This window comes from Triticum dicoccoides, chromosome 5A, assembly GCF_002162155.2.
Source record: "Triticum dicoccoides isolate Atlit2015 ecotype Zavitan chromosome 5A, WEW_v2.0, whole genome shotgun sequence".
NCBI classification, from domain to species: domain Eukaryota; kingdom Viridiplantae; phylum Streptophyta; class Magnoliopsida; order Poales; family Poaceae; genus Triticum; species Triticum dicoccoides.
Window position 1 is genome coordinate 89,721,331 of NC_041388.1, and position 24,511 is coordinate 89,745,841.

Here is a 24,511-nt window from a genome sequence, read left to right on the forward strand (position 1 = left end):
TTTTCGGTCTCCGGAAACCGTGCCGGGCTGCATCTCTCCCCTCTCCTCTCAGCCTAACCCTCCTACACAGCCCACGAACCCCACCTAGCCCCCCTCCGTCCGGAGCCGTGATCTGAGGGTCCAAAAACGGCCTCAAAACCCCTAACCCTAGCCCCCTTGCCTTATAAATACCCCCCACATGCCATTTTTGGCGTCCTCCAACCCCCACCTTGTTTTCAGCACCCCAATCATCACCCGCCGCCGCCCTCATCGCATTCCGCACCAGCTGAACCCATCTTCACCACTTGGCACCGCCGCCAGCGCCCCCACAGCCAACCACGTCGCGCCACCTCACCTTTCACTGCCTTCCAGCCAATCGGCGCAAGCCACGTGGCGCCCCGCCTCCCCCCACTTCGCCGCGGCACTGGAATCCCATCTGTGGCCAGCCCCGGGCCAATCTGGGCCCAAGGCGCCCGCGCCGCGCCGCCACCGTTCGCCGTCCTCCTGCCCCGAGCGGGATCGAGGGGAGGAGCTCCCGATCGAGCTCCAGGCGCTACTCGTCCTCGTCCTCACCGGCGGTCTTGCCGGAGCCGCCACCGGAGGACACCCAGGCCAGACCCCGCCGCTCTGTTCCTCTCCTCCTCCCTCTGATTCTCACTCGTCTTCCTCTCTCACAACCTCTCTCTCTCCTGCAGGAGCTCCGCCATGGCCGCCCGATGGAGCTCGCCGCCGTGCCTCCTCCGGCTAGATCCAGGCTGGAGGTGCCTGGATCCGCCGCCCCCGCATCCATCCCCATCGTCTGCCGGATCGCCCCGCTGCCGGAGCGCCACCCCACCACCGGTCATCACCGTTCTTGCCTGCCCGCGTGTGCGCGTGCGAGCACACGCACGCCTCCCGCGCGTGGGCCTCGGCCCACCTCTCGCATGGAATACAGCCTCCCAAGGCCCAACAGCCTCCAGCTGGGCCTCAGCCCAATGTGAGCAGCCCCGCTCCGTGTGCACTGTTGGGCCAACCACTTTCGGCCCAGAGTGTTTTTTCCTTGCCTGCGATTTTGTCCAATTTTCCAGAGTCAGCAGTTTTACAGAAAACCCCTCATGTTTCATGCATTTAATAACTCACAAATGGTGCATCAGATTAAAATGATTTATATATGAAATATGACTAGAATTTCATCTAGTTTCATAATATGCACTTTCATGCATGTTTAAAATGTTTAAAGTGCTGTTTGATTAAATTTGCTCAAATGCCATGTTAAAATGCTTTATTTCATAACTAAATAACCGTAACTACAATTTTAATAAACTTTATATGTAAATGGGGTAGAAAAATGCCTAGTTTAACATGGTGGCTTTACTTTGCATGTTTAATAAATCTAAAATTGTGTATAGGGAAGATCAGTACCAACTTTAAAATATGCACATGAGGATTTTTCGGACTTGTTGCTTGTTGTTCCGGCCTCATTTAAATTTGTCTAGATAGGTAGTTTTCATATGCTTCACCTCTTGCCATGTTTAACAACATTTAATATTGTTGAGTACATAAACGAGAGAGAACTAAATATTTGATGTGGTGTTCCATCAATATGCAACTCGTTGCTTATTGAGCTCCACTTAACTTGTAGTTTTGCTTGTGCACTTTGCCATGCCATGCCTCATTAAACCGGCCATGCATCATACTTGGTTGTGCATCATGCCATGTTATGCTTGGTTGTTTACTATGTTGTTTGCTTCTTTCCGGTGTTGCTTCTTCGGGTTAGTTCCAATAATGTCACGTTTGTGAGGATCTGTTCGACTACGTCTGTTTGTCTTCTTCATGGACTCATTCTTCTTCCTTGCGGGATCTCAGGCAAGATGACCATACCCTCGAAATCACTTCTATCTTTGCTTGCTAGTTGTTTGTTCTATTGCTATGTCACGCTACCTACCACATGCTTATCATGCCTCCCATATTGTTAAGCTGTAACGCCCTCGATGCGGCTATAGCTTCCACGTGCCGAGGCACGACTTAGAGACATAACCGCATTGAAAGCAATGTCACAAGTTAGGTAATCTTCACAACATCCCATGTAATATAGATAATAAAAGGGGAGATACATAGTTGGCTTACACTCGCCACGTCAATCAAAGTACATAAATAGCATTACATCAATCAAACACTCATGGCCCGACTACGGCACCAAAATAAAAGATAACCCAACATGCGACACGGTCCCGATCACCCCGACTGGGCACCACTACTGATCATCAGGGAAAGACACGTAGTAACGGCGTGAGTCCTCGTCGAACTCCCACTTGAGCTCAAGCGCGTCATCTGGAACGGAGTCATCTGGCCCTGCATCTGGTTTGGAAGTAATCTGTGAGCCACAGGGACTCAGCAATCTCGCACCCTCGCGATCAAGACTATTTAAGCTTATAGGTAAGGCAAGGTAATTAAGTGGAGCTGCAGCAAGCGACTAGCATATATGGTGGCTAACCTGTTAGCAAAAGAGAGCGAGAAGAGGAGGCAAAGCGCGAACCAGTAACTAGAGGACATCCTGCGGCAAGCATTACTCCAACACCGTGTTCACTTCCCGGACTCCGCCGAGAAGAGACCATCACGGTAACTCACACTGTTGATTCATTTTAATTAAGTTAAGGTTCAAGTTATCTACAACCGGACATTAACAAATTCCCATCTGCCCATAACCGTGGGCACGGTTTTTGAAAGTTCAAATCCCTGCAGGGGAGTCCCAACTTAGCCCATGACAAGCTCTCACGGTCAATGAAGGAATAGACCTTCTCCCGAGACATTCTGATCAGACTCGGTATCCCGGTTCTACAAGACACTTCGACAAGTTAAAACAAATCCAGCAACACCGCCCGAATGTTCCGACAAATCCTGATAGGAGCTGCACATATCTCGTTCTCAGGGCACACTCAGATTGTCCAAACTTTCGGTAGGCCAGCCCAGAGTTGCCCCTGGTGGCCACCGGCGGCTGACGAGGTGGACCAACACTCAGAGGAGCACTGGCCCGGCAGGGTTTAAATAAGATGACCCTCGGGCTCCGGAAACCCAAGGGAAAAAGGGGCTAGGTGGCGAATGGTAAAACCAAGGTTGGGCATTGCTGGAAAAGCTTTAATCAAGGCGAACTATCAAGGGGTTCCCATTATCACCCAACCGCATACGGAACACAAAATCCGGGAACATAACACCGATATGACGGAAACTAGGGCAGCAAGAGTGGAACAAAACACTAGGCGAGAGGCCAAGCCTTCCACCCTTTACCAAGTATATAGATGCATTAAGATAACATGGCAATATAATGATATCCCAACAAGTAAATAAGGTTCCAACAAGGAACGGTCTCCAATCTTCACCTGCAACTAGCAACGCTATAAGAGGGGCTGAGCAAAGCGATAACATAGCCAATCAACGGTTTGCAAGGACATGGTGGGTTAGAGGTTTGACATGGCAATTTGGGAGGCATGATAAGCAAGTGGTAGGCATTGTAGCATAGGCATAGCAAAAAGAGCGAGCATCTAGCAAAGCAAAGATAGAAGTGATTTCGAGGGTATGATTATCTTGCCTGCAAAGTTGTCAGAGTTGACTGGATCCTCGAAAGCAAACTCAACAAGATCCTCGTTAGCGAACTCGTCTTCCGGCTCTACCCGAACAAGACAAACAAGCAACAAGGACACAATCAACCACGTGCAAACTCAAACAACATGATGCGAAGATGGTATGCTAAGCGGGATGCAATATGTGATGCATATGCAAGATTTGACAAGGAATGCATGAACCTGGCCTCAACTTGGCAGCCCAAGTTTGCCACTGGAAAGATGAGAGGAAATCACTTGAAAACAATATAAGGAACGCCGGAATCGGAGTTACGGTTTGGAAATGGCAAGCGATTCAAATATGACCACGTTCTTCGATTTACAGCAAGTAGCCATCTAGATGCAACAAGATGAACATGCTGCAACACTCAAACATGGCATCAAAATACATGGCAGGGATCCATTCATGATGCTTAACAAAAGACTAGCACTGAGCTACAGCCAATTCATCCATTAACAGGTTCAAACAAGCATGGCAAAAATGCATTTAGCAAACAGATTTCAGACTTAGTGAAATTAACACTTGTCTAAAATTTCAGATCAGATAGCACACTTTGGAGCATGAAAACAATATGCTACAGGACCTGAACATGGCAAAGTAAAGCATGGCATGGAGCTACTCAAAGAGCTTAACAAAAGTCCCTTAGTGACCTTGAGCCAAAAGGGATCAGAAAATACAATTGCAAGCATGTGAACATGACAAAAACATAATCAGTTCTCAGACTTAGTGAAAACTGGAGCATGCTGAAACAGATATCAAGTAGGCATGTTTACGAGCTCGATGCACTAACTACAGAGCAAGTCATGACAATCTAAGCATACACCCATCAAGAATAAACATAATACAAACTAGACATGGCAAGAACAATAACATAGCATGCACGGATCAACTACAACATCCTCGGCAAAATTGCTAACAAGTAGACAATCTGCCCAGATTCACGAAATAACAAAGGTAGAGCCCGATTGACTCAAGCTAGGGTGCTCCATAATTGCAAACAAAGACATGGATGGATAGAGAACTACAAGATTAACAAAACATCCTTACTGATCATCCTCAAAAGAGGCACGGATCACTAGGAAACAACATGAACATATGGCATAATGAGATAAACAGACCAAGGACTTAGTGGAAATGCCAAGTCCCTGAAATCAGCATTAACGAATGCTCCACTTTGCAAGCTTGTCCTAGTCACCACACACATCACAAAAATACATGGGTTGCACCTTTGGATAGATGGCAAAACATATAACAAAACTCATGTAGAGCTCAGGGGCATATCGTGCACACCTTAATCATGGCAAAAATGACAAATATCTAATTGGAGCAGCAAATCTGACAATTATCTCAAATAGCACTCTTCCAACAGCATTTCGGGCATCAAGATGAACTTAAATGAAACTGATGCAATGAGATGAAATGATGTACTCTCTGAGGCGAACATTTTGATATGCTATATGCCCAAAACGGAGCTACGGATGCGGAGATATAGCATGATGAAAAACGCACAAAAACTAGGGTTAGGGACGAAAAAGTCAACCGAGAGGGAGTTTCCAGATCCAGATCGGGATCTTGCGTGTACTGTAGCGGCACGGAGTACGAGGTTCGTCGCCGGATTTGGGCCTGCCGGAGTTGGACGGCGAGGCGGCCGGAGAGAGGGAGGCGCCGGAGTGGGGCGGCGCCGGCCGGTGAGGAGGAGGCGGCCGCGGTCGCCGGCGAGGTCGAGCTGCGGCGCGGTGGCGCGGGTCGCCGGAGACGGAGGAGAGGGGCGGCGCGGGCGGCGCGGTGAGCTGTAGAGGAGGCGGGGCGGAGCGGGCCGCGGGGGCCGGGGTTGGGCCCGGCGGGCTTCGGCGATGTGGGGCGCACCGGCGCCACGTGGCGGAGCGCGGTAGGTCGGGCGGCGGCGGGCGGACGTGTCCGGTCCGCTCCGGACACGTCCGGCGGCGGGAGGAGGAAGAGGCTAGGTTTAGGGGTGTTTTGACCCGAAATTTTGGGGGGAGGTCTAGTTTTATAGGTAGGAGGAGCTAGGAAGCTCCAAATGGAGTGCGGTTTTCGGCCACGCGATCGTGATTGAACGCTCTAGATGATGGAGAAGGTTTTGGTGGGTTTTGGGCCAAAATGGAGAGGTGTTGGGCTGCAACACACACGAGGCCTTTTCGGTCCCTCGGTTAACCGTTGGAGCATCAAACGAAGTCCAAATGGTACGAAACTTGACAGGCGGTCTACCGGAAGTAAACCAAGGCCGCTTGGCAAGTCCCGGTCCAATCCGGAGATGTTTAATCCCCACACACGAAAGAAAGGTAGAAATGACCACCGGAGGAGAACGAAGCGCCGGAATGCAAAACGGACAACGGGGAAAATGCTCGAATGCATGAGATGAACACGTATGCAAATGCAATGCACATGATGACATGATATGAGATGCATGACAACGATAACAACACACGGAGACAAAAACCCGAACCCGAGAAAATAGAATAACTTAACGCCGGAAACGGCAAGAGTTGGATTACAAATTGGGAAAATCATATCCGGGGTGTTACATAAGCCAAGCCTCTAATCCACCTTGTCCTAGCAAACCGTTGTTTGGCTATGTTACCGCTTTGCTCAGCCCCTCTTATAGCATTGCTAGTTGCAGGTGAAGCTGAAGTTTGTTCCATGTTGGAACATGGACATGTTGGGATATCACTATATCTATTACTTTAATTAATGCATCTATATACTTGATAAAGGGTGGAAGGCTCGGCCTTATGCCTGGTGTTTTGTTCCACTCTTGCCGCCCTAGTTTCCGTCATACCTGTGTTATGTTCCTTGATTTTGCGTTCCTTACGCGGTTGGGTGTTATGGGAACCCCTTGACAGTTTGCTTTGAATAAATCTCCTCCAGCAAGGCCCAACCTTGGTTTTAGATTTGCCTAACAACCTATTACCCTTCCCTTGGGTTGGCCAACCCGAGGGTCATCTTTATTTAACCCCCCCCTGGCCAGTGCTTCTCTAAGTGTTGGTCCGAACCGAGCCACCTGCGGGGCCACCTCGGGGAAACTCGAGGGCTGGTTTTACCCGTAGCCTGTCTCATCCGGTGTTGCCCTGAGAATGAGATACGTACGACTCCTATAGGGATTGTCGGCACATCGGGTGGCTTTGCTGGTCTTGTTTTACCATTGTCGAAATGTCTTGTAACCGGGATTCCGAGACTGATCGGGTCTTCTCGGGAGAAGGAATATCCTTCGTTAACCATGAGAGCTTGTGATGGGCTAAGTTGGGACACCCCTGCAGGGTTTTGAACTTTCGAAAGCCATGCCCGCGGTTATGTGGCAGATGGGAATTTGTTAATGTCCGGTTGTAGAGAACGTGACATTTGACTTAATTAAAATGCATCAACCGCGTGTGTAGCCATGATGGTCTCTTCTCGGCGGAGTCCGGGAAGTGAACACGGTTCTTGTGTTATGCTTGAACGTAAGTAGTTTCAGGATCACTTCTTGTTCATGACCGTTGCGTCGCTTCTCTTCTCGCTCTTATTTGCGTATGTTAGCCACCATATAGGCCTAGTGCTTGCTGCAGCTCCACCTCATTACCCTATCCTACCCATAAGCTTAAATAGTCTTTATCTCGCGGGTGTGAGATTGCTAAGTCCTCGTGACTCACAGATACTTCCAACCGGTTGCAGGTGCCGATGATACCAGTGCAGGTGACACAACTAAACTCAAGTGGGATCTCGATGAAGATCATGTTCGTTGTGTTGTTTCGTTTCCTGTTGATCAGTAGTGGAGCCTGGTTGGGATGATCGGGGATCTAGCATTTGGGGTTGTCTTTCTTTATTTTCGTTCCGTAGTCGGACCTTGATTGTATTCTGGATAATGTATGTTTAACTTGTATCGTGTGAAGTGGCGATTGTAAGCCGACTCTTTATCCCTTTCTTATTCAGAACATGGGATGTGTAAAGATTACCCCTCTTGCGACATGCCTACCATGCGGCTATGCCTCTAAGTCGTGCCCCGACACGTGGAAGATATAGTCGCATTGTGGGTGTTACATAGATATACCCATATCTGCTCAAATGATCTGTTAAGGTCAGAAAATAACGATACCCGCCGTGAGCCTCAACACTCATCGGACCGCATACATTAGTATGTATTATTTTCAACAAGTCAGTGGCTCACTCCATTGTCCCAAAGAACGGAGTCTTAGTCATCTTGCCCATGAGGCATGGTTCACAAGCATCAAGTGATTCATAATCAAGTGATTCCAAAAGCCCATCAACATGGAGTTTTTTCTTGCGCTTTACACCAATATGACCTTAACGGCAATGCCACAAATAAGTTGCACTATCATTATTAACTTTGCATCTTTTGGCTTCAATATTATGAATATGTGTATCACTACGATCGAGATTCAACAAAAATAGACCACTCATTAAGGGTGCATGACCATAAAATATATTACTCATGTAAATAGAACAACCATTATTCTCTGATTTAAATGAATAACCGTCTCACACCAAACAAGATCCAGATATAATGTGCATGCTCAACGCTGGCACCAAATAACAATTATCCGGGTCTAAAACTAATCCCAACGGTAGATGTAGAGGTAGCATGCCAACGGTGATCACATGGACCTTGGAACCATTTCTGACGCGCATCATCACCTCGTCCTTAGCCAATCTTCATTTAATCCGTAGCCCCTGTTTCGAGTTGCAAATATGAGCAACAGAACCAGTATCAAATACATAGGTGCTACTACGAGCATTAGTAAGGTACACATCAATAACATGTATATCAAATATACCTTTCACTTTGCCATCCTTCTTATCCGCCAAATACTTGGGGTAGTTCCGCTTCCAGTGACCAGTCCCTTTGCAGTAGAAGCACTCAGTTTTAGGCTTAGGTCCAGACTTGGACTTCTTCCCTTGAGCAGCAACTTGCTTGCTATTCTTCTTGAAGTTCCCTTTCTTCCCTGTCGGTTCAATATCCGGCGTATATCGTAGTAGGGGTCCTAAGCTAGTCATCTTGGAATGATGGTAACATGGACACCAGATTTTACCCATGTTCGGGCCCTCTTGATGGAGGTAAAACCCTACGTCCTGCTTTTGATTGTATTCATATGAGGTGTAGTACAGAGTACATGTATCTACCACGAGATTGTAGTAATGAATATGAGATTGTCTATTGACTAGCCTGGCCTCGGTTTATATATGCACTGGAGGCCTAGGGTTTTGGAGAGTCCTTGGCTTGGGCACCAAGTCTTGCGGAAACCTCCTTGTATGCGACATGGGCTGCCTAAAGTGGCCCATGAATGAACCGCCGCGGGGGTCCTCGGCCCGATCTAGCTGGTCGGGTGACGACATGGTGAGTACCCCCTAGTCCATGACACCGTCAGTAGCCTCCTGAACCGGTATTCAAGTTGGGGACGCTCCTCGATTCTTCCGAACTGTTCTTCGTCTTCGGTCGTCGGTCTTGAAAACTGGTTGAACAAATCTTCTCATCTTCGATCTTGAGGATCGCCGAAGTGCACCCGAAGAGTTTACACATTTGGTATCCGAGGAGCCCCTTTAAGTTTCCGACCTTTATCAATTCCTTGTTATTTTTATGCCACACCTCGGGTTTGAAGTTGTTCCCGGGCGGCGGTGTCCTCTTGCGTCCGAGCTCCAATGCTGGCTTGCATTCAAGATATCTTTTGCAGCCGAGCACCAACACTGAACTGCACCCGAGCTCCAGCACCGGACTGTATCCGAGCTCCAACCCCGGACTATGTCCAACCTCCAACGTCGGACTGTATCCGAGGTGTCATAGATCACCTTGGTTCAAAAAAGTTGAAGGTGTTTAGCCGAGCTCAACGCCGGAAATGCCCTCTATGGAACCAGCCACTGGCGCCCGAGCTTTATGCCGGACTGCTTCCGAGGTGGGGCACCACCCCGATCGCGGGCCGATTTTTTGTCAATTTTTTGATTGGTGCAATTTATTCTCTATCGAGATATATAGCTAGTATATGTATGTCCAGTAGCCCTCAAGGTGTGTGTCGGTCTAAAACCCGAGATGCACCTGAAGGAAAACCTAAAACTGCTGATCCTAGTAGCCCCTGAGACTCAGGTCGATTTGCAAAATCTGCCTGAGGATCAACTCCTAGCCCGGCAACATACGTAGGAATAGAAACACAATGTATTATATTAGAGGCAATGGTGATCGACGGACAGGTCCCTAAGAGTGGGTCGTGAGAAGCCGCTGTGATGTATCAGCTTGATGCCAGATAAGTCCCAGACGGCACTTATTATTGTCCAAAGACGGGCTTCTCCATAGTTTGGTCATGCCAAACACTGTGCACTTTGAATTTTCTGCATTGAATAGGCAATGCAGTAGCCCCCACTACAAAAAATACACTTCCGTGATGATACGTGTTTGTCACAGTAGGTCACTTTTTTGGTCATGCATGTACATCCATGACAAATTTATGACAGGATCAAGATAGTCATACCTGTGCTATCGTAGAAGTGTTCCATGACATTACCAAAATTATCATCACGGAAGTGTCCACTTCCATGACGATAAATCGCGCGTCACAGAAGTGCTTTCGTCAAGGGTGACCGACACGTGGCATCCACCATAACGGAACGCCGTTAAGCTATCGGGTCGGGTTTTGGATCCGATAACCCATTAACAGCCCCGACCAATGGGGATTTTCCACGTGTAAAATCATCATTGGCTAGAGGAAACATGTGTCGGCTCATCATTGGGACAGATGTCAACCACTCATTGGACGGAAGGCGCCTATGATACGTCGACGCGTGGCACGGCCCAACAGAGGCCCATTCCTGTGAAAAGGCCGGCCCGTTTGACTTGGTCAAAAGCTCACGAGCCGGCCCATGGAAAGCCTGTTAATGGCCCTTTCGAATATAGCCCATTTATAGTCCGCTAACCCAAGGCCCGTTACGCCCTATCCGAAGTAGGCCCAGTAGCGTCATCTAGGCCATCCAATATGATTCCAGCTCGGTTTCACTTCTGGCCCATGTATGGCCCATGATGTCTTTCGGTCCATACGAGGCCCTAAGTAACTCTTGGCCTACTAACGGCCCGTGGTGAAAGTAGCCCGTAATGAACAGTGTATCACTTTACACCCATTAACGCCCCGTGGTGAAACTGGCCCGTAATGAACAGTGTATCACTTTATACCCATTAACGGCCCGTTATTTCGATGGGCCATTTCCAGCCCATGTTATCTTTCGGCCTTCTCAGAGCCCATTTATTCTTGGCCTCATTTCCAGCATTCGTTTACTTATGGCCCGTTACTGTCATTTTCTGCTTGTGGGCCAAATTCAGCCCGTGGTTACAGTTGGCCCGTTTGTGGTCCGTTAATACGTTGGGCCGATTTCATAGCGTCATCAAATACGGCCTATTAACGATGGCCCGTTATGGTCGGCCCATGAATGGACGATTCCAACTCTAGCCCGTTTACGGCCATAATGCGGTCTGTTTGGCCCATGTTTGGCCAATTGATTATACGGCCCGTATAAGGCCCATTGATAATATGGCCTGCAGAAGGCCCATTGTTTTTACGGCCCGTAGAAGGCCCACTGTTTCTACGGCAAGTAGGAGGCCCAGTGTCACTACAATAAATATTAGCCCATGGTTATTGTGGCCTAGTTTTAAAAAATAGGTTATTGCAGCCACTAGCTAACCGCGGAAAAAGAACTGCAATGGCTACAAGAAAACAAATAAACAAGACAACAAGGAAATAAATAAGCAAGCAACTAACGCTAGGCTATCACGGCTATTACACATATTACATCCACTGGGCATCAAAGTTTGCCACGAGTGCAAATATAGGGAACAAAGCAGCATATCATATACACTGGTTGTCAAAGTTGGCGACCAGCGCAAATAAACGCCACAGCAAAACAAATCCAGAACTGAAACCACTTTAGAAGATCTCAAGAAACAATATCCTGGGTACCCATAATGCTGGCAAGATGCTTAGCAAGCTTATTAACTTTCTCTTGTTTGGCGCTTAAATCCTCCAGCGCTTGCTGTTGCACCAAAAAATATGCATCTGAATTCTGCAGGGACTTCCTCAGTCCTTCAGCTTCCTGTCGCAGCACATCTGATCGATGTCTTTCAACTTGAAGTTGAGACTCAAGAAGACGAACTGATTCAGGCAGCGAGTTCGAAGAGCTTGTGCCAGCAGTAGTGGCCAGTAACTCGAACACTACATCAAGACAGGACTTTTGGGTTCCCTCACTGTCGTCAAGATAGTTTTTATCAGCTTTCTTGGAGACCAACAGGGATGTCTCACTATCTTGGACCTTTTCTGCAGTACTTCTTTACCATTGGATGACGCGGTACTGTTCTCCAATATTTTGTCCGCATTCTAAAAGAGAAACAAGCAGACACATCACATGTTTACCATGTTGTATATGAAACTCATTTTGGTAAATGAGTTCAGTACTAAAGTGGACAGGATAACAGCATGAAACAAACATATATCTATGTACCATGGTCACTTTATGGTCTATATCATTCTAGTTTTTGTTGCCAAATCAAGATAGAGACACAGTTCAAATAATATTTGTTCAAGACAAAGCAGAATAGATAGAATATAAGTGTGGGTAACTATAGAGCAATAACAACACTTGTAATGTGCATGACATGCGAACATAACTGTTTATTCAATTGAAACTGGAATCAACATAGAGCAGGTTACAACAGCAAACCAGTTAAAGAAACAGGTTTAAAACATACATGTTGCGCCATTGGAATTTCAATTCCATCCTTCAAATTTGAAAATAGTTGGTATGAGTAAATACAGTCATGCAAGAGCAAAGGAGTATGAACCATAGCTACAGAACCTGTCCTGAGAACAAATCTTCTTCTCCTTTAAGCATTGAGTTGGGATTCGGAGTGGTGGTCCTCGTGCTTTGGGCACTGCAGTTCCCTTACTAACTGCTCGTGTTTGGGTGCTTTGTGGTGGAGATGATGCTATGTCAACTTGAACTGGGTTACTATCTGCCGGGTTTGGGGTTAGAAGGGGTGTAGCTGGTTCTCTGTCCAACTGGGTAGGGGTACAATCTGCGAGAGTCTGGGTTATGTGTGGTGGATCTGGTACTTGGGCAAGTACAACCGTGGTTCTACCTGCATCAACTGGGTAGGGGTACTATCTTTTCTGAAGACCGTGTTGTTACTCCCTTAGATACTGCCATCACGGTCTCCAATTCAAATGGCTGATAAACAAGAAAAGTAATTGAAAGTATAGACATTGTATGATAGACAGGTGCAATGGATAGTGCGGAATAAAAGAGGGCATGAAATAATTCATATTTATGTTGTTTAACCAAACAGGATATCATGACACAATTTCACATATATGATGGCTAACTAAACAGGATAGCATGACACAATTTCACATTATGATGGCTAACTAAAAAAGATGGAAAGACATAGTTCAAAATATGAGACTATGTAAACAGGATGACATGACATAACTATATAATGTGTTTATTAAATAGGTTGGCATGCCATAATTCACATACATTCACGGATAGAATGCCATAATTCAAAATATGATGACTGTAAACACTAAACAGGATGAGATGATATAACTATATGATGTCTTTATTAAATGGGTTGCCATGCCATAATTCAGATAGATGATGTGTATGTACTATGTAAACATGATGGCATGATATAATTCAAATATATGATTTATATAGTAAGCAAGTAAGCAGATGGAAATCCATATATGATGTAAAAACTAAGCAATGCAAGACAACATGCATGACATGGGTAATATAACCCTGCCAAGTTTGAGCATAGACCTCAGGGGGGAAATAGGACTGGTCATCAGTCTCTGAATCCTCCTCCGAGGAGCTCTCTGTAACCAGCAAGATGTCTCCTTCAGCAGGTAGCACTGTCTGCTCTGAATACCTTGTTTTCACTCTAGATACTTCCATCACCGCTTCAAATGGTTGATGCACAGGAAGAGTAGTTGAATATACAAACGTTGTCGACAAATGGAACACGTAATACAAAAAAATGATAGCATGATATAATTCACATACATGATGATTAGCTAAACAGCATGGCATTGCATAATTCACATATATAATGCCTTTGCAACAAGATAGCATTGTATAATTCACATATATAATGTCTTGCAACAAGATGGCAATGCATAATTCACATATATGGTAATTAGACACTGAACAGGTGGCATTCACACAAAGCATGTCTAAACTAATCAAATGACATAGCAATGCGAGACACCATACACACGATATGAACAACATAACCCTACCAAGTTAGAGCATACACCTCGAGGGGGGGGGAATAGGACTGGTCATCTATCTCTGAATCCTCCTATGAGGAGCTATCCGTAACCAGCGAGATATGCGCTTCGTCACATAGCATAGTCTGCTCTGAAGACCTTGTTTTCACTCCAGAATTTGCCATCACCGTGTCAAATGGCTAATGCACATGAAGAGCAGTAGAATGTAATAACATTGTTGACAAATGTAATATGTAACGAAAAAAAGGATGGCCTGATATAATTTACATATAAGATGACTGGCTAAGCAGGATGGCATTGCAAAATTCACATATATGATGCCTGGCTAAACAAGATGGCGTTGCATAATTCGCATAAACAATGAATAAACTAAACAGATGGCATTCACACAAAGTATGTCTAAACTAAGCAGATGACATATTTGATGTATAAAGTAAGCAATGCAAGACACCATATGCATGATATAACCAACATCAGCATGCCAAGTTAGAGCGAAGACCTCAGGGGGTAAATAGGAGTTGTCTTCTCCTTCTGAATCCCCCTCAGAATAGATAAATTCCTCTTGATTACAATCTGAAATGCGTGGAGGGGGGCTCCCTTTGCGCCTACCATGGAGCAACGTCTGCATGAAATTTTATTGCCACGCAAGGCTCGTCTCTTTTGCTCTACATGTTCAGTTCCATTGTTTACAATAACTGTCATGCATAGGAATAAAACATAGTGAGATTATGTAAGGAGTGCATGCAGAAATCTAGAGTGATGGTAGCAACCTATGGATAGACCCAAAACTAATAATAGCAGACAGATAATGGCTTCAGTTAAAAAATACATATAATGGCTTCTTTACTATTTGTTTCCCACCCAACATGAAACTCATAGTAGACACCGGAGATTAACCAGATAGTAGATAGATACTATTGATAGCGGCCCCTATATGTACCACACAACCATTTAAAAACTCAAGTTTGACCATTAGTTTGGAGCTGACTCAGAGTCTAATCGGTGAACATGACGATAAAGTAGCATGTAATATTAAGCGATGCATAACGTAAGCAGACACGAAAGAGTGCGACCTCTCTTGCGGACCCGTGTAGTCCTCGAGGTCATCTGCTCGGTTGATGATGGTAGTGCGGTTTTCATGGCTGCCAGCGGCGGGGAAGAAGATTTGAGGCGGCGAAAGACAGTCTGGAGGCTGGATCCCTGCTGTGCTGGACCCTTCTGTCGTTGGAGCAGCTGAGCTGGGGTGGACGACGGCGCAGCAGGAGCGGGACAAACCATGCAAGGTTTTCTTTGACAACTATCTGTAAGAGAAGTAATTTTGTAAGGGCTCGTTTGAATTGGTGGATTCCAACAATGCAGGGATAGGAAATAGACAGGAATATGATAGGAATGCATGTGCAAAACAGAGAATTTAAAAACACGGTATTTCTGCCAATCTGGGTGTTTGATTCACAACAATTGGAAGATCACAGGATGCAAAGAAGCATGGTCAGATTAAGTCAAACCACAAGAAAATGTACGGTTATAATGCTATTATGCTACTATCTCTTAGTCTTATGCTTCATGAATAGGAATTTGAGAAGGAGGACAAGTGAAAATTAAAATTCCTACGTTTTTTCTTTCAAGGAGACACTAAAGGAACAAATCCATGTGCTCAGTGGACAATATATATAACATGTAGAGTAAAAAGAGATGCAACAGGTGTACAACCTCTTTGGTGAAGCCATGTCGATCTCAGCGTGATTGGGTTGTATCGGTGGGAACGACACCTATGGGATCACAAGAATCCCTACTACGGTTAGCGGGGCGCGGGGTCGTGAGAAGAGCGGATCTAACAGGTAGCACACGGTTCGTTTATCCAGGTTCGGGCCGTGAGGATGCGTAAAACCCTACTCCTGCTTTGGTGGATTGTATATCTGTGTTCTTGAGCTAGCTATGGGGCGTGAGGAGCTCCAAACAGCCGAATCCTTCTCCTGGTCGCCTCGGACCTCCTTTTATAGGAAAAGGGGTTGCCACAGTGGCACACAGGAGGTGGAAAGGGTACAGTGATGCGAGGTTATCCCTCGCATTACATGACAAGGCACATTTAATGTGTCTTGCTTAGGTGTCCTTGCTTTATCGGGGACGGGGGAGAAACCTGTCTCGTCCGTCGCCGCTCCTGCTTGTGTCGACACGCGCCCTGGCCAATGACGCCTGCGATGCCACGTAGGTAGGCAGGGAGCTGCGGTGGCGCAGTGGTGGGTCTTCACGAAGATCTGCATGCCGCCACGCAGGTGCCTGCCCAGCTGGTTGGGTCGGTAGCTGCATGCATGCGATGGTGGAGGTTTAGCCGGCGTGGGCCTGATGGTGGCCCTGCAGGTGTCCTCGGCAAGGGCCTTGCTGGGGCCCGGGCAAGGGTCTTGCTGACGCGCCTGCTGTCATCCCTTGCAAGGCGCTTGCCGGGGGCCTTGTGGTCTTCCTCGGCTGGGATCCCGACAAGGGTTGTCGTCTCCTTAGTGCGTATCTGATCTTGGATGTCTCACAAAGATCTGCATGCCGCCACGGGGATGTCTCCCGAATCCTTGCCCTTTGGGGGCAGTGGACTCAAGGGTGATTCGCTCCGTAGGCACGGGACGAGTCGCCGCGGCAAGGGTCTTGCCGGGGCTGCTAGAACTGTCTCCCGGCAAGGATCTTGCTGGGGGAGTCCGCTTCGTCCCCTTTGCTCTTCGTGGTCTTGGCCTTGGCGTCGTTCTAGTTCTCTTGAGCTTCGGTCTTACCCTGGCTCACCTCCCTTGCCTTGCTTGGTGTGGTGGTGCCCGTGGCTCAGACTGCCCGTGCACAGTTATAGGAGTACAAAAAGTGTACCCCTCTTTTTGTACACCGACAGGTTGGCCGGTGAGGATGCTCCAGCTGACTTGGCTGTCGGAGGAGGGGAAGAAGATCTTAGGCGTTTGGAGATGGAGCCCGAGGTACTGCTCCGCTGTGATGGAGGGTTTCGTCATTGGAGCAGCTCTGGTGAGTTGTACAACGCCGAGGCTGAAGCAGGACAAGAGAGACAACGAACAATGTTAACCTGAGTGGAATTCTAATAGCATCTCCAATACATGACGTAAAATACATAAACACAAAGTGCTAGATGTAAAATACATCAGCCGCTCATCTCTGAACTTAACTTTTGAAACTGAATTTAACTGTCGAAACTGAACTTAATTGTCGAAACTGAACTTAACTGTCGAAACTGAATTTTGCTGTCAAAACTGAATTTTGTTGTCGAAACTGAACGCACTAGCAAGGTGAGGCTACACGTCAGTCGACTGACTTTTTCATCTCTGGTCAGTCGATTTTGCAGCCGTTGGATACGAAATCAAGGGCATGTGGTTCATCTTCAACCTCCACCCCCTGAGCCGGCCAAACAGCAGCCCCCCGCCGCCCACGGCCGGCGGTGCGCCGCCCCGCCCGCCCCGAAAACACTCCCCACCGCCGGTCCGCCGCCGCCCCGGCCATCCCTCTAGGCCCCCCCGTGCCGAGCTTTTTCTCTGGCGATCCCCACGCCACCGCCCCGCCAACGCCCCGCCACCGCCGGCGACCACTGCCCCAATCCTGAACCCTAAGATAGATAGTGGGGTACCTCTCTGGCGAGCCCCCCTCCCCGCCGCGGCTGGTTCTTCCTTCACCCCGACGGCATCGGAGTGATGTGTAGCTAAATTGGAGCAGCATCGCAAGCAAGAGCAAGAGCGAGAGCAGCAGCGCGAGCAAGAGCAATATCAAGAGTAGACCAGGCAGGGGACCGAGAGTAAGAGCAGAGCAGCAGCGCGAGCGAGAGCTAAAGCAGCAGCAGGTCCTACTGATGTGGACGTCGCCGCCGAGGGAGGGACACCGTGGAGGAAGTGGCCGGCGATGCTGCCGTGGATGGAGCTGTGCCGTGTCGGCTCGGGACCGAGCGCCGGCAGCACCGTGAGATCGAATCAAGAGGAAAGTGCGGCGATTAGTGTACAACCTCTTTGGTGGCGCCGATTAGGCCGCAACTTCATCCGAGGAAACGGTGATGATGATGCTCTTCCGGTGGTGCAGGTGAAGACGGCGGTGTGGGAATGGAGGTGGCGCGAAAGATGAGGGGAACATCGGGGGAGCTCCTTGGAGGTGGAGGATGGGGTGGCTGAACCGGCGGGACGATGAGATCAACGACGGATCCTCATCCGGTACGATGGATGAGGGACGTCGAGGTGTTGCTGTGGACGACATCGTCGGGGAAGAGGCTCCGGCTGGGTGGCGGACGGAGCAGGGTGTGGGGTTTCATCACGGGTTTTCGCGGCCTCGGTGTACGAATGGGTGGGCGGATGGGATGGCAGTGGGGAACCATGGCTTAGAGACGCGCTTGTCCGAAATGTGGGGTAAGTTACGAAAGTACCCCCACCAATTTGAGGCGGTTCTTTCGGTTCAGGGGTACCACGGGCATTTCGCGTGTTGGGATTTCACAGGAGGTGGGAGTTTTCGCGCGCGTTGTAATTTCGGAATAGCAAGGCGCAGGTTGAGATGGAGGGAGTTGTCGGAGCACAACGAGAGAAAGATATATCTTAAATATTTCGGGCTAACAAGGTGCGGGTTGAAATTTCCGGACAAGCCTAACATGTACTGTACCAAATCAATGCGCCCTACAAATGTCATTCAAAACTTTGAATTCATGTTATGTTCAATTAAAATATTTCACTACGTGTATAATGCATGCAACCTACTACTCAAATGAACATTTTAGTGCATTCCAAACGTATATACTACCGCTTCAATATGAACTAAATTCGAATTCGTTTCTCTATTTGAATAAGATCTACAGTAATGATTGTTGTGAAGTCAAAGCATTTGAATTCGTTTCTCTGTTTTAATAAGATCTACAATCATCATTATTGTAAAGTTAAACCATCGTTTGTGTATTATCTTCACTGCACACCACATGATTAGTCTCGAATTACATATGAACTGTGTGTACTATATGAACTCGAACTAGATTTTTTGAATCCACTTTATTTTGATTTCAAATCACATTACATTTCTAGCTCTAGCTAGATCTTCATAAGCTAAACCATGTCTCATATGTATAATGTGTTTATCACATTATGTATGGTGCCCCGCCCCCTACGCCTACAAGTATTTAGATGTGAGTTGCAAACACCACACATTACCACAAATTCAAATAAAATGTGAGAATGTTCGATATATAGTATTGTTTAGATTGTTCGATATTTAGTTGTAAGCTGCAAACGCCACATATTATCACAAATTCAAATAAAATGTGAGATTGTTTGATGTATAGTATGGTTTAGATTGTTCGGCATTTAGCTGTGAGTTGCAAAGCCATGCATTATCACATTATGGTATAACATGTGCACAACACGTGTATCACCGCTATATTCATGCATGCAATGTTTAAAACACTATGATCTCCTATTCAAATATATGAATCCGCTTTCATATCAAATTATGATCTTTGTTAGTCTCTTACACCCACACAATCCTCTAACCTTTGTAGCTACCACTAACTTTCTCCCGTGCATGCACACGCCCTCCTCGCCCTCCCCCTCCCTCAGCATTCTATCCACCGGGCACATTCATTTTTTTCTTTAGGTCGTTCTCCCAGAGTCTCCACAACTCCTTTCCGACACACACCGATCAATAAACCTCTCCAATGATGCCTGCCTACAACATACAAACACACCTTCAATCTCCTCCTTTATGTGTCCTTGCCTCGTGTCTCTCATACGGTCAGACACACGTGTAAACTCTCGCCCCTCTTTTCATCGCTCTCACAACCGCACACTCCTCCCCCTATCTAGCTAGTAGTTGGGCCTCTCGCACCACCTCCTAGCTCCATTCTATCTGTCTATCCATCTTGCTGGGCCTTATTTGCCTCTGACAAATGGACGTACACCGACCGATCTCTCACTATACATATAGCTAGCTAGGTCCTTATAACTCGTTTTTACCCACACGTCAATCGATCTACCTCATTATTTGTTTCTCTCCCTTCCTCCGACAAACAACAATTGATCTACCGATCTAGTTAGGTTTGCTTACCAAACACATGGTTCCCCTTCATCATCCATGGATGTGTCCCGACAGATCTATCACGCACAAGCACACACAGAAACACATCCCCACTCTTATTGATAACATTGCAGTTCCACCCTCAGTTTGTCTAGTAGGCCTCTCCAACCATCTTCGAGAAGCAACTCCATCACCCATCCAGCACTCTACCCCTCTCCCTCCCTCTCCCTCCCTCTCTCTCCTCTCTCTCTCCCATCATATTTCCCGTCCTTCAGTTATGTATGGATGTCGACCTATCTTCCTCAAGACATAGCTGGATCTCTCCTTCTCAACACATATACGAGTCGTTCTACCTCTATAGTTAGGCCTCTGCCTACCCCTTCCACCACCCCCTCCCCCCCACACCAATACATCGAGCGCTCTAGTCATGTCTCCCTGCCACACACAAACTTGACGTGTGCCCTCTAATGTTCCAGTAGGCCAGTCGCCCTATATCTTTGACTTGTACACACACACAATTTCGATGGCTCTCTTCATCGATCTCGCACCCACCCACTTGATCCTCTCTTCGACTCTATCGATAGCTATGACCCCTCCCTCTCTTCTCGTGGATTGCCCGATCCTCTATGTATGATATGGATAGGCCTCCATTTCACACACATTGCATGCGAAATTTTGTTTGAGATGTCATCGACACATATTCCCACAAATAATTCACAAAATCAACCCCCCACCCCACCCCCCACCCCAAAACAAAAACACTCACGAACGCGGTTTGTATCTCTCACACACACCCACGTAGGTGGGGGACGTGCACGAAGAGAAGAGGTGCATGCACGGCGCACGTACTCCCGTCTCTTTCCCAACCACACCCGCGCGGGTACACGGTGGAGCTCATTTCTGTACGAAAAAGGCAGCCCACGTGGTAATTTGGCATGTGTACTGGTTGTCCACTTGGTGGAGGGAGGATCGTCTACCACGGGTGAACAAACAAATTGCGACTTGACGTGTTATGTTAAAAAAGAGGCAAACCATGTGGGGCCTACCTTAGAGGCAAGGCTCTATACACTGGAGTACTTTTGATGTGTCCCGTCAACTCGCAGAATGAGGAGAAGCTTGCTTAGTACGCCGTCTGCCCCGCCCATGGGCGCGGTGGCTCGCAGGATGAGGTGAAGCTTGCTTACTACGCCTTACGCCCGCTCCCTCGCCAATGCGCGCGGTGGCTCGCAGGACGAGGAGAAAAATTTACTACTCCCTTCGTTTACTCCACGTCCCTACTACCTTGGTTATAGAGATTATATCATATTGTTTGGAATATATATGTCCTTTAGTAGATTTCAATATGAACTACTAGTACATACTCCAAACACTGATATATATAGATGTATTTTAGAGTGTAGATTCACTCATTTTGCTCCGTATGTAGCACTCTCTCTCGCCCCTCGACCCTCGCCCACGTGGTGGACGTGCAGCAATTCATTCGGTCTCATATAGCCAGAACGATATATACTGCACTACCATTATTGCTCGACCTCCCGAAGAGGCGAAGAGCCAATCGCAAGGTTAATATTTTGGAGATGCTAAGCGCAAGGTTATAGGAGAACGAGTAGTAGGTGCCGCGTTATTTATAAATAAAGTTTTTTTCTTCAGTGGAACGTACACAATATGATAGGTTCATATGGAGAGAAAAGGAAACCGCTCCATTATATACATAGTCAGGACGGGCCAGCCTACACGATTGCTTGCTGGGGTTGCTCTCTTCACACTCTCTCGCACAAAACGACTATGGCCACATCTCTAACATCCCGGCAGATCATGTCCGCTTGGGGAAGGGGTGGATGCTTAGTGTAGATGCGGGGGCCGTTGCCGACGGTGAAAACCCATTGTCGGCATGTCCCGATCAGGGGTCCCTGCCGTTCTCTCTCACAAAGCCAGTGAGGTTGCCTTCGTCCCTTGCTCACTGTCGCGACGTGGGCAGTTGCCGCCTCCCGCCGCCCTCCTCAAGGTTGAGCTACATCCCTCAGGAACAACTTCCTTTACAGCCGGCTTGCACCACTGCTCCAGCTGCCCACATCACTCCCTGTGGATATTTCTCTACTTCTTTGCCCCGTACATACCTCTACTGGCTTCTACGTACTGTATTTGTGATGAGTTTATGTCTCATCAACTAGTCCCAGTAATCTTATTCTAATCACGCTTGTTCAATTTCTTTGCCACAGGGATGCTCATCTCGATTTTGGTGAAACTGCACAAAATGATCCAATGGTCAAAAGGTTGCAAACTTCATTCATTAGGAAGCTCGAACGTTGCCAGCAAATTGAAGCCTGGTCAGGGTTCACGGTTCAAGGGCTAGGGACTGCATGGATCATTTTTTGTTTAGCTGCCTCTGTTCCAAAGTAAGTGTCAACTTTAGTAGTAGTACAACTTTGTAGTAAAGTTTGCACAAAGTTGAGAAACTTATTTTGGAACGGAGGGAGTACATATTTGCTATGATCTGTCAGACATTGAGATGCAATAGCATGCATCTTAGTCTCATTTGTATTTGATGAAATGTTGCAACGGGCAACCTTGGACGCAAGATACATGTAACAGAAGCTGGAAGCTTCATAGCATTGTACAAATTTATCTCGCTAATAAATTACAGTATGTACTATACTAGTACTTCCTCCGTTCCTAAATATAAGTCTTTGTGGAGATTTCACCATGAACCACATGCGGATGTATAGATGCATTTTAATTGTAGATTCATTCATTTTGTTCCGTATGTAGTGGAATCTCTACAAAGACTGATATCTACTAGTAATAGCTAGCCCCCACTAGTAGGAATTCTCTATCCTCTCCTTGAGCCACGTCATCAAAATTGATGTAGCTGTTAGATGAAGTAAATCAGTCCATAATTGCCGTCTAATCTTGACGTTGAGAGCCTCCGCACTAAGCCACATGCAAGCATGCAGAAATACAGTGCCACATGCATGTGAGTGGGTTTTAAATCACATCAACATGTTTGCATGCAAGCATGCACCGGTAGCATGCATGTAAGTGAGCTTTTAAGTCCCATTAACATGTCAAAAAGAAAAAATATAATCCCATTATGCAGTAGGAGTTGGCTGATCTTTTTTCCTTATGTGGGATGATCTAAATGATGATGGGAGTTTATTTAGTTTGGCTACCACATTTGTCATGCGGTTATAGAGTTTTTTTTGTTCTATGAATTCGATAATTTTGCACAAGAGAGATATACCGCTGTTCCACGCCAACGCGCGGGGACTCATCTAGTAATATTTAGGAACGGAGGGAGTACTATGTAAAGAGTTAGGTGTCGCACGGTGATAGTGTGAGGTGGGCCATGTAATCACTGAGCCTGCGTGTTTTCGCTGCTCTTGCACGCCTTCGCTGTAAGAATGGAGAAAATTGTAATCTAGTAGTAGTATACCTCCTTTCGCCGAAAGCGTGGGACATCCAGCAGTCCTACCACCTCAGTAATAAAGACCAATGAGCCGTCAAATCACATAGACCTAGCAGGAAGTTGGACGGACGAAGCAACCATCACTCTTGCGCCAGTGAGAGGTCGCGTCCGCTCTGCCCGGGCATGAATGCGGCGCCGATTCTTTGGAGCGGCGCTGACCGTTTCGGGCGGGAAGCACGCGCGGGTGATGGAGGGGCTTTGGGTAGGCCAGGCCGGTCAGGAGTGGGCGTGGCAGCTGTCCGCATGTCCCTACCGGACACGCCCGGAAACGAGAGGATGCACCGACTCTCGCGGCTAAAATCGTACACTACACAACATCTCTCTGTAAGAGTAGGTCGATCCGTCGCTCTCTCTAACACACACATGGTGTTAAACACACACACACACACACATATGCACACGCACGCACTTTGGTCCTGTTGCACCTTCTAACATGACTTATTACACCTAGACGGAGGGAGTAGTAAGTATACGAGATACAGTGGCACACTGACTTAAGTCGAATACAAGTGCCCAAAATTTGTGTGCATGTTATAATAAGGATTCACTTAAAATAGTATGTGAGCGAACAGAGGGATCAATTGGACAGTGCTCCCGAGCAGTAGCGAGATGTGTGAGGTAAGATACGCCGCTGGCGCTTTTATTTTTTCTTATTAATTTGTTTGTTTCACCCTCTGACTGGTGGGACCCAACATACTATGTGGAGAGAGGTAAGGTGACTAAGGCTGCATTATTTCTGCACCACTGTGGATAGTCTTACCACCAAAGCCACACGACACGATTATGATTGAAATCCCAATGACTCCCACACACACAAAAAAACACGGCATGCTTGTCGCACGAATGCAGGAATGTATAAAAGGTTATTTCCCTCTCGTTGAACATAACGGGAGGGTTGTGTAGCTGGTTAGCCTGTTCGCTCATCAAACTTGAGGTCTCGGGTTCGATAACTACACTTGAGCATAATTTGTGCCAGGAGGATTCTTTGACTGGTCAAAATGTTTTCTAGGGTTTGCACGCTTCACACTCTCTCTCCAGTATATATATACACGCTGGAGCCTCAGCGCTTGTAGTTGCTCTCTTCACACTCTCTCGCCCTCTCCCGCTGGAGCCTCAGCGCTTGTAGTTGCTCTCTTCACACTCTCTCGCCCTCTCCAGATCTAAACAAGACTTCGTT